The sequence below is a fragment of the Eschrichtius robustus genome, chromosome 17 (genome assembly GCF_028021215.1).
Source record: "Eschrichtius robustus isolate mEscRob2 chromosome 17, mEscRob2.pri, whole genome shotgun sequence".
Taxonomy (NCBI): domain Eukaryota; kingdom Metazoa; phylum Chordata; class Mammalia; order Artiodactyla; family Eschrichtiidae; genus Eschrichtius; species Eschrichtius robustus.
Genome location: NC_090840.1, coordinates 80,049,843 through 80,065,864, shown reverse-complemented (window position 1 = coordinate 80,065,864; position 16,022 = coordinate 80,049,843).

Sequence of the window (16,022 nt, the reverse complement as noted above, 5' to 3'; positions counted from 1 at the left end):
CTTCTCCTGAAATGCAGTCCCCCAACAGCACCGCTTCCCAGCGACCAGAGATAAATGAGTTTGTCGTGTAAGACAAGCACCAAAACATGGCACAGCCTTACCTAGAAATCAGTCATTCCAGTGGCGGGGAGAAAGGCACCACAAATGTTCACTGTGATCCCGGCTCCAGTCCGTTACAGCAGGAAATGCATTTTCAAACCTTAAGAATGACTGAAAAGGCTTAGCACACGTGGAGGGGGGCACAGAGAAACTCTTCAAAGTTGGGAGCCTTTGCAAAGTTCAAAGTCCATCCATAAATCAGGAACGCCTTCACCGAGGACTGGCTAGTCTGTTGGTGGCTCTCTCCTACTTTATTCAGCCAACCTTCCAAAACCTCCTGCATTCAAGATATAGTAATACAACTAGAAGGAACCACAGAGATCTGCTAGCTCACAAGTCACCCGTTTTTAGAGATGAAGAAACAGTTGCTCAGAACATTTAAGTGACCCAAAAGTATTCAGTGGAGAATTGGACACACACACACACACCCTCCAGCCATGTCTAAGGATGAATGGGATCAAACCTTTCAGCCCAGTCACTCACGTACCTGAAGACTCCTATCCTGTCTCTGTATCCATGTACCCTACAAGTCTGTTTCCTTCTCTTGCTAGTTGGTGGATGGATAATCCAGTTCCTCTAGCGGCTAGAGTCCAGCCACTTTCTTCTTTCTCCAGGAAGGGAGCCATCCTGGTACTTTCTTGCAGGAGCTAATAAAACCACAGATATTGCACAGGCCCCCCCTAGTGGCTAAGTGTGAAAGCACATGCCCCCAAAAGTTTGTGTTGAACCAGATTGACAACCCCCGGGTTGAACCTGGTCTCCACCAAAAGGGAACCTCACATAGGATTTTAATTTGTTCCCAGCAAAGGGGACAGAGAAGTATGACCTTAGGTGAAAGAGAGTGAAAAAGGTAGGAGGTAAAGAAAAAGGGGAAAGGAGAGGGGAAAAGGGAGAAAAAGAAGATGAAGAGAACAAAAAGAAAAAAGAGAAAGCAAAAGACACATAGGAGACAGAGCAAGAGAATAAGGAAGGCTTAAAGGAGGGACGTTTCTCTGTGCTCAGCCTTTCTCTATTTCGAAGATAAACACTCAAGAAAATAGTAGTGGAAAATAAGAATTGACATGCCCAGGGTCAGTTGGCTGCCCTGTGGCACTGTCAGGCGGGGACAGAGGAGCCAGGGAGAAGAAGGGACAGGGACCCTGTAGTTGACCCCATCACAGCCTGACTTGATAATCTTTTCCAGATCCAAACCTTTCTCTGTCTCTATTTCTGAGCTTGTAAAAGGTGCGCTAATAGCAGCTGTTCTCTTCCTGTTTTATTGCAATCTGATGAGAATAAAGATTTGCAGAGAAAACCCCAAAAAGTGCTCTGAAAAGTTCCCAGATATAACCATCACAGAAATGTGTTTTATTGTTTTCCTCTATGCAACAGCAGCCCTCTATCCTCTACTTCCTGGACCAAAAGTGTGATATGTGATGCTGGACTGCCAAAGCACTTACTATATTTCAACAATGCATCAAGTTATCACGACCTCTGGTGCTTTATAAGATGCCATGATTTGAAAGGCGCTGTTGAAATGTAAAACATTACTGCCACAGTAGTAAAAAGATCTATGTCCATCTCCTAACCCACTCTTTCTTCTCAGTATGCGTAGAGATACACGCAAAACAATTCCGTCCACATTAGCAGAATACTTTACAATAAAACTGCACATGTCTGAGTTTGGCAAAATGATCACAAAACAAAATATTTTTGGAAGTGTCCAGGTACCTTTAGTGTCCAAACAGCTACCAAGGGGGTGATGACATTTTTAGAGTCCACTGCAAAAGTAAACACATCCTGGTCTCATATAAAAATGCCAGCTTGTGTTTGTGTTTCTCTGTAGCTAAAGAATGGAGAGATAATCTTATCAAAAAATGGCTGTGGAAGAAAAACGGACATAAAGTTGAAGTTGTATACTCATGTACATTGAATTACATGAGAAAACATCTCTTCTCAAAACAAATGTGGACTTTTGTCAGTATCCCATCTGCGGACTTCCTAAGTGTCTCTGGAGTTTTTTCTTTGGGTTCTGTGCAACATGGCACTAGCCTTCCCACAAATCTCATCCCTCATTGCTACCCTGTCTGGGTTTATACCGGGGTGATACGGAACACCTCAGAATCTCTTATTTGCTCTTGATAGGGGAGGGGAGTAGAGTGGCAGGTGTACTCAGGCAATCTTGGTGGACTTGATCCAGCCTCAGATGGCAGCTGGTATGTGGGGAAGTTCCAGCTTCCTCTGTCAGATCTTATCCTGGTAATCAATTTTCTCCTGGTCTTCCTAGCCACACTCACTGGTAACAGGTCTGCAAACCTGCAGCAACTTAGATGTACAAACCACAGTGATCCGTGCCCAGTTTGACCTGGTAAGTTACCCTTGAGCAGGTAATGGTTGGAGCCACCGGCTGAGGAACCAAACAGAGGCTTGGGGCTGCCACTAGTCAGCTGGGTGCTCTGGGCAAAGCTGCCTCTTCCAGCCTCTCTTTCCCCACTTGTAAAATGAAGGGAATACCTCTCGTCACAAAGAGTTCCTTTAGGATCTCCTTGAGATAAATGTACGTAAAGCGCTTAGCAGAGAGCTGGCACTCGATGGGCACAGAATGGATGGAATAGCCATAGAGCAGAAATATAACATGAGCCACAGGCATAACTGTAAATTTCCTAGCAGCCACATTAGCAAAGTGAAAAGAGACAGGTGGAATTTATTTTAATAAGATGGTTTAACCATACATATCCAGAATACTATTTCAACATGTAATCAATAATTTTTAAAATATTAATGTAAAATATTTTACATTAAAAAATTTTATACTATGAAAATTGGTGTGTATTTGCACCTACAGCACATCTCAATCCAGAAGCAAAGTTTTCAGCAGTTAAAGTAAAATGTAGTCCTACATTTTAATGGAGAGTTGTGTTTAATGGAAAAATATTTAACACTGCTTGCATTTTTAAATTCAAATTCAATTAAAATTAAATAACATTAACACTGGTTCTTCATAATGCTAGCCTTAATTCATGTGCTTGTTAGCCACATGTGACTAGTAGCTATGGTATCAGGCAGTGCAGATCAGAGGAAGGGATTCAGGGGCATGGAATAGAAAATGCAGCTGTCAACTGCTTAACCAAAGAGATGTGTCCTGGTCTCACCCCACATGAAGCCTAAAATAGGCTGCCCGGGGCTGGTGCAATGGCTACAAAATGTCATCAGTGAGCCAGGCTCCTTCAGTCTTTCTGCTCCACCCACCTAAGGGTGGCAGGATGGGTTATCCCCATGACACCCTGGGCATCTGACCTCACTCCAGGCAGGGAAAAGGGGGGAGCAAGGGGGCTAAAGGGAAAATGACCATCACCTGTCGAGTCTGCTCAGCTGTTAAGGAGTTTTCTTGGAAGCCCCAACTAATGGCGTTTGCTTAAGTGTCATTAACCAGAACTGTATCACACACGGACACCCTTATCTGCACAGGGCAGAGCTGGTAAACATAGTGTTTTACCTGGGCACATTGGCACCTCCAACAAAAAGTGGAGTTCCTCAGTAAGAAATAGGGGACAATGGATATTTGGTAGGCATTTGACAGCCTCTACCAGAGGTGGCACCTGCAGTTATTTTTACTCACGCCACCAGACTCCAAGGGGCACTCACAAAGAATCCTTAAAGAAAGAAAATAATAGAGTTGTGTATTTTTTTTTTTTTTTTTTTTTGCTGAATAAAACAGAAATACCCTTCCTGCATCACATCTTAGAATATAGCTGGGTAAGGTCCAGGGAACCAGGATAGACAGGGCAGGGAAGGCAGGAGGCCGCTTCCCTGGGTGGGCAGAACGAGGGGTGGCGTGGGCAGAAAACAACTCCTTTGTGCAGATGAGGCAGATGCTACAGCTCAAGAGAGTGTTGGAAGGAAATGTGCCTTAAGCAACTGGGAGGGTCATTTTATGGAAAGCAAGTGTAGTTCCTGATGAGGGTCCTTGTCATGGACACTAAAGGTGCTTCTATGGGCTCAGCTGCAGCTTGGAGGGCTTTCTTAGGAAGCTGAATTCCTATCCCCTGGACTCCTCACTACACCCCTGCTCATCGCTGAGCAGGAAAAGATACACTACCAACCTCAGTGTCACCAAGGTGATGACCTTGTTTGTTCTTGGAGAGTTATTTAAAATCTAAGCCTCCCTTTCCTCCTAAAATGGGGGTAATAATGGGACCACTTAATAGTCCAGTTGTGAGGATGAAATGAGCTAATGTATTCAAAATGCTTAGCTCAGCCCTTACCACATAGAAAGTGCTCAATAAATTATTATTCTGAGTTTTCTCTTATCATGCTAGAGTGAGTTGTGTGTTTCCTTTTGTCCACCCTATCATTTTGTATATTGGTTAGAAGCCCGGCAAGAAACAGACAGTGCTCTCAGAAGGAGTCATTAAAGAGAGCTTCATAAAGGGGCTCTTTACAAGGTATGTGCAGGGCAAAGGGAAACTAAGAAGGAAGAGTTAAGCAGTCTGGGTAACCTTGCCAATCTACGCCTGAGGAGGCAAGAGAGAGGACAGGTCCCAGAACCTGCAAGAGCTGTAGAAGTAGGAGAAGACTTGCAGTAGGAGCAACAGCTGCAGACAGAGAGCACAACCCCTGCCAAACAGCGATGTGACCCGGAAGGAGCCAGGGAACTACACACCTTGACCTCAGTCTTCTACCCCCTCATCTCCTGCAGGTGCCTCCCATCGACTGAGTCCAAACTGAAGCCAGAGACTGGCGAAGCCCAACTGATGCATTCCCTAGATATCAGCCTCCCAGGGCAGAGAGCTGTGTTGAAAGGGGTGGAGAATGGATCCAGAGGTGCAAAAGGAGAATGACCCAATTACTTTGCAATGTGCTACCGTAAAAGATTTCACCTTAACTATCTGGAGCTGACTTACTGGATTTGCACTCCGGTTAACTCTCTTTTCTGCTTGGGGTGTTTGGTATCCACGTTCAGGTTATGTGAACACGTGGCTTCTGTTGAGGGTCCAGAGGCAGAGAGGCATCATGGTGTGAAAGGTCTAGAGCCCCTTACCCAGAATTTTACACCATGTCTCTCCCACTCACTAGCCAGTGACCTAGTGCAAGCTAACAGGCCGCTCTGAACCAAGCTCTCTAATCCATATCATGGGAGGGAAAGCAGCTGTCTCGCTGGCTAGTTATGAACATGAGATGAAACGACACGAGATTCCTATGCCTTTACTACTCTGTGGAAGCCGAAGGCACAGTGGCTGAGAGTGCAGGTTCTGGAAGTGGAATGATTGGATTCAGATCCCAGCTCTGCCATTTAAAACTCTGTGCCCTTGGACTAGTTACTTAACCTTTTAGCATCTCAGATTTCTCATCCACACAACGGAGGAAAATTGTCCCCACTGTATAAGGTTGTTGTGAGAATTAAATGAGCTATTACATGAAAAGTGATTAGAACAACATGTGACTCTTATCATCAACACCGTGTTATAAGTAAAGCACTGAGATGCAGTTGTGCGCTTAATACATACTGAGCTCCCTTCTGCAGCCTTCCTACATGATCAGCACCAACAGCATGGACAGCGCCCTCCCTGGACTCCTCCAAAGGGAGGGTGGGAATTTCCTCCTTTTACCCTGTTAGGGTAGATACAACAGAGCATCTGCCCAGGAACAAAGTATATGACAGGTGTCATGAGGGGTGGCTCCCTGTTCTTCAGGAAAAGGAAAATCAATACAGAAGCCACTGCTCCCTGCTTCTGCCCAAGAAATATCTGAGCCTAGTTCAAGTACAGGGCTGTTTAGTATAGTGGTTAAGACCATAATATAAAGAGCCAGCTCCTCTCTAGCTGTGTGACTTTGAATTAGTTACTTGACATCTCTGTGCCTGAGTTTCCTCACTTGTAGAAAGGGGATTACAATAGTGCCTACCTCTTTGGATTGTTATGAAGGTGAAATTAGTTAATATTTGTAAGTGCTTAGAACAGAGCCAGGTACATAGTATGTGCTTTATAAAGGCTTCTTGAATAAATAGAATAATCTCAGTTCTGTAAACAAATTTTGACCAATTGATTTCCTTTGTGATCAGTACTGGTCTGAGACACTGTTTTCCCTTGGGAGCTAAGAGCAAATCAAAACTGTGTTTGTTCAGGGGAGAAGATAGAAAATGCTTAAGTCAGCAAAATCAAGAGGTCCATTCATTGATACAAGTCACTGACATCACTCTTTGGCATTCGATAGCCTGAGAATGCTTTGATTTTTCATCTTGTGAACAAAACAAATCTCTGCCAATACTTCCTGATCACCAACAACAGATTTAGCAGACAGGAAATGAAATTCTCACTCCTTCCCTTACTAGCTTGTGTGTATGACTTGGTCAAGTTATTTCATCTTTCTTTGAGCCTCCATTTTCTCATCTGTAAAATGGGGATGTTAATTCCTGTATCTAATATTCCTTCAGTTACACAACAGTAACTCAGTCAATGGAAGAGTTTTCCTTCTACCTTTCTTTTTTAACAGTTGATTTTTTAAAAATTAATTAATTTACTTTTTGGCTGCACTGGGTCTTCGTTGCTGCGTGTGGGCTTTCTCTAGTTGCGGCGAGCGGGGGCTGCTCTTCGTTGCCATGCGCAGGCTGCTCATTGCCATGGCTTCTCCTGTTGTGAAGCACCAGCTCTAGGTGCGCCGGCTTCAGTAGTTATGGCGTGCGGGCTCAGCAGTTGTGGCTCGCAGGCTCTAGAGCGCAGGCTCAGTAGTTGTGGCGAATGGGCTTGGTTGCTCCGTGGCGTGTGGGATCTTCCGGGACCAGGGCTCGAACCCGTGTCCCCTGCACTGGCAGGCGGATTCTTAACCACTGCACCACCAGGGAAGTCCCCCTTCTACCTGTTGTATCTCTAAGTCTATAAACGATGAGAAAGTCTGAGAGAGAACTAGTTTGGGAGACGGAATTTCACAGATGGTACCAGCTAATTAAGTGTTAACAAATTTGAAACCAAGTGTACAGCAGGGTTTGTCTTTTTTTTAACTAAGCAATGCACAATGATGCTTCTTGCCTGTGCTAATCTGAAGAAGGCTCTGGCTCTGTTGTTTTACTTTGAATGAAAGAAGGGCTGATGCCCCAGAGGCATAGTAGGAAGAACACAGACTTTGGAACCCAGCTTTTCAACTCCCTGATGTGTCGTAGCCTTTAGCAAGTGACTTAAATTTTCTTCTCTTTTCCTTCTTTTTATTATTAAAGAGTCTTTTCATTTCTGAAGAGTCAAGTCCACTGACAACTTTTCTAAGCCTCAGTTTCCTCAATTGTAAATACCTACCTTACAGAAATATTGAGATTGATTAACTAATACTATGCACATAAAGTACCTGGCACACAGTAGGGGCTTAGTAAATGGCAACGGTTATCTTAAGTGCATAATCAAACAGACTGTATAAAGTGGATGAAGCAAAACACAATCCACATTAATTGCTCCTTTCACTGATGATTTATTTTCTAGATTTCCTGAAATATGGGGAGGAAGAGAACATTATACTCCAAAGAAATAATGCCATGCCTGCTGAAGAAGCTGGTAGGTTTTAATGACACGAGGACAATTTACTTCAAGTCAAGTCCAAGCAGATGCTCAATGCTGGAGAAATTGCTCCTAAACAGGCCTTTACAATTAGGTGAGAATCTGAGGCTGTGTGGGGAGCAGCTGTTGTCAGTCATTGAATCGTTTCTCCCAGATGTCACGTTCGCTCTGATAACCGACCCCTCAAATTTGCCTCAAAGTCCGTATAACAAACAAATCTCTGATTAAAGGAGTATTGTGGTCTTATGTTGCATTTGCGTTTTTGCCTTTCTCTTACAAATAGCTTTAATTTTATTCTTTCTCCCCCAGCCTCCCAAACCTTGTTCTCTATCAGTGTTCTCCATCTCATCGAACGGCCTCTCCATTTTTCCAGAAACCTGGAGGCCACCACCCTCTCCTTCAGCCACCACAGTGACTGCCAGCAATTCCTGTTGATACCCCGCCTAAGCATCCCCAGATTGCTCCGCTCTCTCTCCCTCCCTCTCCACAGTCTTCTCATTGGCCTCCTGCCCTCTGGCCTCCGTCTTGTCTGCTATCTGCCCTGCACCCAGGCTGATCCATAAAAATGCAAGTCTGGTCATTTCTCCTTTGCTGAAAACCCATCAGTGGTCTCCTTTGCTCTTTGTTTTGATGAAGGTCCAAATCCTTTATTCACCCTGCTTTGCCAGTCTCTTCTCACCCCAACCAAACAGATTCTGGTTTGGGGGAATGTACCAGGAACTAATGGAATGGGTACTCCATAACCTACAGTGGCCCTCTTTTGCTTGTAGCATCAAAGTTTAACATTCCTCTGACTCTGTAAACCCAGTTTCTGTCATGCCCTCTCCCCCTCTTTGCACCCAGAGCTCAACACTCTTCTGGGGCTAGCCTTTCTCTGTTGGGGGCGGCAGAGGCGGTACAGGGTCAAGTTCCAGTCCCTCTCTCAGAACTTCACGGTGGTGACCTTCCACCCCTCGATCCATCAGCCCATCACACATACACAGAAACACACAGACATGCTTGTGTACACACACTCACAGGCACACACACATACACCCGTGCATGCACACATGCACATGCTTGCACTTACAATGGACACACACAAGGGAGTGCATGCATGGACTCTCTCTCTCTCTCTCACACACACACACACACACACAAACACTCTTACACACCACTCCCCAGACTATAGCACCTAAACCAGTGCCTGGACTCAGTGTGGTCAGAGACAAAGCAGCTATTTCTGAGCACAGAGGGAACATCTCCTCACCACTTAATAACTCATCTGTGTTCTTTTTCCTTAGTGTTCATCTCTTTATTGACTCAGCGTTTGCTGACTGTATACTATGTGTCTGCTTCAGGCTTTGGAACAGGGTCTCTGCCCTCATAAAGCTTAGAGTTTAGTGGAGGAGACGGACATGCTACTTATCAGCTCTATGACCTTGAGTAAGTTACTTAGCCTCCCCGTATCCCAGTTCCATTATCTGTACAATGAAAATATTAATGTCACCTTTACAGCACTGTTATGGAATGAAGTAAAATAGCATATGTCAATTGCTTAGTGCTGACTTCATAAGACTAATGTGAGAGATAATGAGATAATATAAGAAAAGCGCTTGGAATCGTATCAGGATAATATTTCTTCAATATATGATGGATTCATATTATTATTACGTGAACAGAGGAACATAGAATTGCAGATTGTGATCAGTTCCCTGAAGGGAGAAGAGCTGGCGCAGTGACAAAGAATGACGCAGGGGACTTACGTAGGAGGAGTGGCTGGGGAAGGCCCCTCTGAAGAGGTAACTGTTAGGACGTGAAGGAGTCAGCCTTGAGAATCAGCGGAGGCAGAACCAGTATGGGCCTCCTAGACGCCCGGATCTGGTTCAAGCGCCTTCTGTGTGGCTCTCCAGCCGTGTGTCCTCAGGAGACCCTCGTCGCTTCCCTGAGGCTCAGTCTTCTCATCTGCAAAATGAAAATTACAACGTCAATAATAAAGAGAATGAAGGTAATAGTAATGAAGAAGGTAAAGTCAGCGTGGTAGATTTTAAGTAAGAGCTCATGTCAGTCACCAAGCTGAGAGCTTACGCATCGGAGGCAATTTAATAAACGCTGGATTGCATCTGCTGCCTGGCGCTAAGCATCCTCCAAAATTAAAACCTGCCTCCTTGGGATCATTCACATAACCAGTCAGCCAGGCTTCAAAGCCAAGCAAACCCTGGGTCTAACTGCAAACCCTGGGTCCTTCCCACTTCACATGAGTGGAACACTTGCCCTAACCCGGGCCTTTTTCGTGAATGCTCTCTTTACCCCTCACGGTGTCTCGGTAGAGGGGATTCTATTCTCTGCCCTCATTTTACAGGGCAGAGGGGCCCTGAGGATGGGCAGCGTGTCCAGCAGTATGTTGCCCAGGTGTCCGTAGCCTGTTTTCCAAGCCCCTGCCGCCCTGACAGACCTCCTTCTGGAAGGGTGTTCTCCTGTGTCCTCAGGCTCCCTCCACCTATCAAGATAATCCTACTCCCGATTAGTTCACCTCTTTCCTTCCTTCCTCCCTTTTCATTCTTGTTCTCCTTCATCTCCTTTTGTGCATTGCAAGGGTCTGGGGATTTGCTAAATTGGCAAGTCTGGATGATGTTGGATAAGAGGCGAGGGGGAACGAGGAGAGAAAAATGATCCCCGTGATTCTGGCATGTGTGAATTGCTCTGTTCTTCACAGCCAGAAGTAATGTCTGAATAATTTCGGAATTAAAACAGTACTTTTCCGGAGGAGGCCATATTTTCTGGAATAAGAATCAGGATGCATTTTGGAGAAGGAAGGTTAGGAGATGGCCAAAATGTTGGGATTCTTAGGATTGAGGTGGGGGAGTAGTTGAAATTAGTTTTTGTGGAGTAGCTACCAAAGGGTGTTATCATTCCTATTTCACAGATACAGAAATTGAGGCCAAAGGTCATTTAGCTTCTAAGCTGCTGGAGGTGTTGAACTAAATGGCGAAGCTCTCCTCCTGAGAATTATTCACTCTGTGTGTCCACATCCTGTCCTGCGAGGTCCACTGCAAGCCCTCCGTGGTCCACAGAACCGATGCTGTGAGCCTCAGTCTACATAAGGCCATGACTTCGCATCACATTTCAGAGCCCATCCCAGACTCTGACCTCCCCCATCAGAGCATTCATCTTGTCTGTTTACTTGTCCCTGTCCCCTTGGACTGTGCGCCCATGACAGACTGTTTCATGTTTGTGCTCCGGGATCTGGGACAGCCACGCCCTCCTGCCCTTGTTCTACATTCTACAGAATCGCTTCTCCTGTTTCCCGACCCTCCTCCCTCCCCTGGCTCCTCACTTTCATCCTGGAGAAGTCCTCTTGACAGCACGCCCTTTCTGGGGAGGTGTCCCTCCACTGGGCTCCCAGAGCGAGGGGTTTCCACGCTGCAGAGCGGCCTCCTCCAAACACTCATCCTTCTCCCACCTGGGCCGTGCTTTCCCGCTCCGTACACGTGAGCTGGATAAATGGACAAACGACCCATTACTGTTGCAGCCATGAGTCTGCGGCAAGTCTTTCCATGTAATCGGTTAAAAAACACTTTTTAATGTGTGCTACTTAAGCAATCTGCGTACATTTCATATCCAACAGGTTTGTACTGGGCTGATTTGTTCTGTGATGTGGCAGCTTCAAATACAAAAGGAAAAGATACTGCTTATGGATAACCAGTTTCAGCACGTAGAAAAAATATCCCTCTAGGTATTATCTAGAAGATTCCTCTAGGTATTATCTAGAAGATTCCTCTAGGTATTACCTACAAGATTCCTCTAGGTATTACCTACAAGATTCCTCTAGGTATTACCTACAAGATTCCTCTAGGTATTACCTACAAGATTCCTCTAGGTATTACCTACAAGATTCCTCTAGGTATTACCTACAAGATTCCTCTAGGTATTACCTACAAGATTCCTCTAGGTATTACCTACAAGATTCCTCTAGGTATTACCTAGAAGATTCCTCTAGGTATTACCTAGAAGATTCCTCTAGGTATTACCTAGAAGATTCCTCTAGGTATTACCTACAAGATTCCTCTAGGTATTACCTACAAGATTCCTCTAGGTATTACCTACAAGATTCCTCTAGGTATTACCTACAAGATTCCTCTAGGTATTACCTACAAGATTCCTCTAGGTATTACCTACAAGATTCCTCTAGGTATTACCTACAAGATTCCTCTAGGTATTACCTACAAGATTCCTCTAGGTATTACCTACAAGATTCCTCTAGGTATTACCTACAAGATTCCTCTAGGTATTACCTACAAGATTCCTCTAGGTATTACCTACAAGATTCCTCTAGGTATTACCTACAAGATTCCTCTAGGTATTACCTACAAGATTCCTCTAGGTATTACCTAGAAGATTCCTCTAGGTATTACCTAGAAGATTCCTCTAGGTATTACCTACAAGATTCCTCTAGGTATTACCTACAAGATTCCTCTAGGTATTACCTACAAGATTCCTCTAGGTATTACCTACAAGATTCCTCTAGGTATTACCTACAAGATTCCTCTAGGTATTACCTACAAGATTCCTCTAGGTATTACCTACAAGATTCCTCTAGGTATTACCTACAAGATTCCTCTAGGTATTACCTACAAGATTCCTCTAGGTATTACCTACAAGATTCCTCTAGGTATTACCTACAAGATTCCTCTAGGTATTACCTACAAGATTCCTCTAGGTATTACCTACAAGATTCCTCTAGGTATTACCTACAAGATTCCTCTAGGTATTACCTACAAGATTCCTCTAGGTATTACCTACAAGATTCCTCTAGGTATTACCTACAAGATTCCTCTAGGTATTACCTACAAGATTCCTCTAGGTATTACCTACAAGATTCCTCTAGGTATTACCTACAAGATTCCTCTAGGTATTACCTACAAGATTCCTCTAGGTATTACCTACAAGATTCCTCTAGGTATTACCTACAAGATTCCTCTAGGTATTACCTACAAGATTCCTCTAGGTATTACCTACAAGATTCCTCTAGGTATTACCTACAAGATTCCTCTAGGTATTACCTACAAGATTCCTCTAGGTATTACCTACAAGATTCCTCTAGGTATTACCTACAAGATTCCTCTAGGTATTACCTACAAGATTCCTCTAGGTATTACCTAGAAGATTCCTCTAGGTATTACCTACAAGATTCCTCTAGGTATTACCTAGAAGATTCCTCTAGGTATTACCTACAAGATTCCTCTAGGTTTTACCTAGAAGATTCCTCTAGGTATTACCTACAAGATTCCTCTAGGTATTACCTAGAAGATTCCTCTAGGTATTACCTAGAAGATTCCTCTAGGTATTACCTACAAGATTCCTCTAGGTATTACCTAGAAGATTCCTCTAGGTATTACCTAGAAGATTCCTCTACGTATTACCTACAAGATTCCTCTAGGTATTACCTACAAGATTCCTCTAGGTATTACCTAGAAGATTCCTCTAGGTATTACCTACAAGATTCCTCTAGGTATTACCTACAAGATTCCTCTAGGTATTACCTACAAGATTCCTCTAGGTATTACCTACAAGATTCCTCTACGTATTACCTAGAAGATTCCTCTAGGTATTACCTACAAGATTCCTCTAGGTATTACCTAGAAGATTCCTCTAGGTATTACCTACAAGATTCCTCTAGGTATTACCTAGAAGATTCCTCTAGGTATTACCTACAAGATTCCTCTAGGTATTACCTAGAAGATTCCTCTAGGTATTACCTACAAGATTCCTCTAGGTATTACCTAGAAGATTCCTCTAGGTATTACCTACAAGATTCCTCTAGGTATTACCTAGAAGATTCCTCTAGGTATTACCTACAAGATTCCTCTAGGTATTACCTAGAAGATTCCTCTAGGTATTACCTACAAGATTCCTCTAGGTATTACCTAGAAGATTCCTCTAGGTATTACCTACAAGATTCCTCTAGGTATTACCTACAAGATTCCTCTAGGTATTACCTAGAAGATTCCTCTAGGTATTACCTACAAGATTCCTCTAGGTATTACCTACAGAGATTCCTCTAGGTATTACCTAGAAGATTCCTCTAGGTATTACCTAGAAGATTCCTCTAGGTATTACCTAGAAGATTCCTCTAGGTATTACCTAGAAGATTCCTCTAGGTATTACCTACAGGATTCCTCTAGGTATTACCTACAGGATTCCTCTAGGTATTACCTACAGGATTCCTCTAGGTATTACCTACAGGATTCCTCTAGGTATTACCTACAGGATTCCTCTAGGTATTACCTACAGGATTCCTCTAGGTATTACCTACAGGATTCCTCTAGGTATTACCTACAGGATTCCTCTAGGTATTACCTACAGGATTCCTCTAGGTATTACCTACAGGATTCCTCTAGGTATTACCTACAGGATTCCTCTAGGTATTACCTAAGGATTCCTCTAGGTATTACCTACAGGATTCCTCTAGGTATTACCTACAGGATTCCTCTAGGTATTACCTACAGGATTCCTCTAGGTATTACCTACAGGATTCCTCTAGGTATTACCTACAGGATTCCTCTAGGTATTACCTACAGGATTCCTCTAGGTATTACCTACAGGATTCCTCTAGGTATTACCTACAGGATTCCTCTAGGTATTACCTACAGGATTCCTCTAGGTATTACCTACAGGATTCCTCTAGGTATTACCTACAAGATTCCTCTAGGTATTACCTACAAGATTCCTCTAGGTATTACCTACAAGATTCCTCTAGGTATTACCTACAAGATTCCTCTAGGTATTACCTACAAGATTCCTCTAGGTATTACCTACAAGATTCCTCTAGGTATTACCTAGAAGATTCCTCTAGGTATTACCTAGAAGATTCCTCTAGGTATTACCTACAAGATTCCTCTAGGTATTACCTACAAGATTCCTCTAGGTATTACCTAGAAGATTCCTCTAGGTATTACCTAGAAGATTCCTCTAGGTATTACCTAGAAGATTCCTCTAGGTATTACCTACAAGATTCCTCTAGGTATTACCTAGAAGATTCCTCTAGGTATTACCTAGAAGATTCCTCTAGGTATTACCTACAAGATTCCTCTAGGTATTACCTAGAAGATTCCTCTAGGTATTACCTAGAAGATTCCTCTAGGTATTACCTACAGGATTCCTCTAGGTATTACCTACAGGATTCCTCTAGGTATTACCTACAGGATTCCTCTAGGTATTACCTACAGGATTCCTCTAGGTATTACCTACAGGATTCCTCTAGGTATTACCTACAGGATTCCTCTAGGTATTACCTACAGGATTCCTCTAGGTATTACCTACAAGATTCCTCTAGGTATTACCTACAAGATTCCTCTAGGTATTACCTACAAGATTCCTCTAGGTATTACCTAGAAGATTCCTCTAGGTATTACCTACAAGATTCCTCTAGGTATTACCTACAAGATTCCTCTAGGTATTACCTACAAGATTCCTCTAGGTATTACCTACAAGATTCCTCTAGGTATTACCTACAAGATTCCTCTAGGTATTACCTACAAGATTCCTCTAGGTATTACCTACAAGATTCCTCTAGGTATTACCTACAAGATTCCTCTAGGTATTACCTACAAGATTCCTCTAGGTATTACCTACAAGATTCCTCTAGGTATTACCTACAAGATTCCTCTAGGTATTACCTACAAGATTCCTCTAGGTATTACCTACAAGATTCCTCTAGGTATTACCTAGAAGATTCCTCTAGGTATTACCTAGAAGATTCCTCTAGGTATTACCTAGAAGATTCCTCTAGGTATTACCTAGAAGATTCCTCTAGGTATTACCTACAAGATTCCTCTAGGTATTACCTACAAGATTCCTCTAGGTATTACCTAGAAGATTCCTCTAGGTATTACCTACAAGATTCCTCTAGGTATTACCTACAGGATTCCTCTAGGTATTACCTAGAAGATTCCTCTAGGTATTACCTACAGGATTCCTCTAGGTATTACCTACAGGATTCCTCTAGGTATTACCTACAGGATTCCTCTAGGTATTACCTACAGGATTCCTCTAGGTATTACCTACAGGATTCCTCTAGGTATTACCTACAGGATTCCTCTAGGTATTACCTACAGGATTCCTCTAGGTATTACCTACAAGATTCCTCTAGGTATTACCTACAAGATTCCTCTAGGTATTACCTACAAGATTCCTCTAGGTATTACCTACAAGATTCCTCTAGGTATTACCTACAAGATTCCTCTAGGTATTACCTAGAAGATTCCTCTAGGTATTACCTAGAAGATTCCTCTAGGTATTACCTAGAAGATTCCTCTAGGTATTACCTACAAGATTCCTCTAGGTATTACCTACAAGATTCCTCTAGGTATTACCTACAAGATTCCTCTAGGTATTACCTACAAGATTCCTCTAGGTATTACC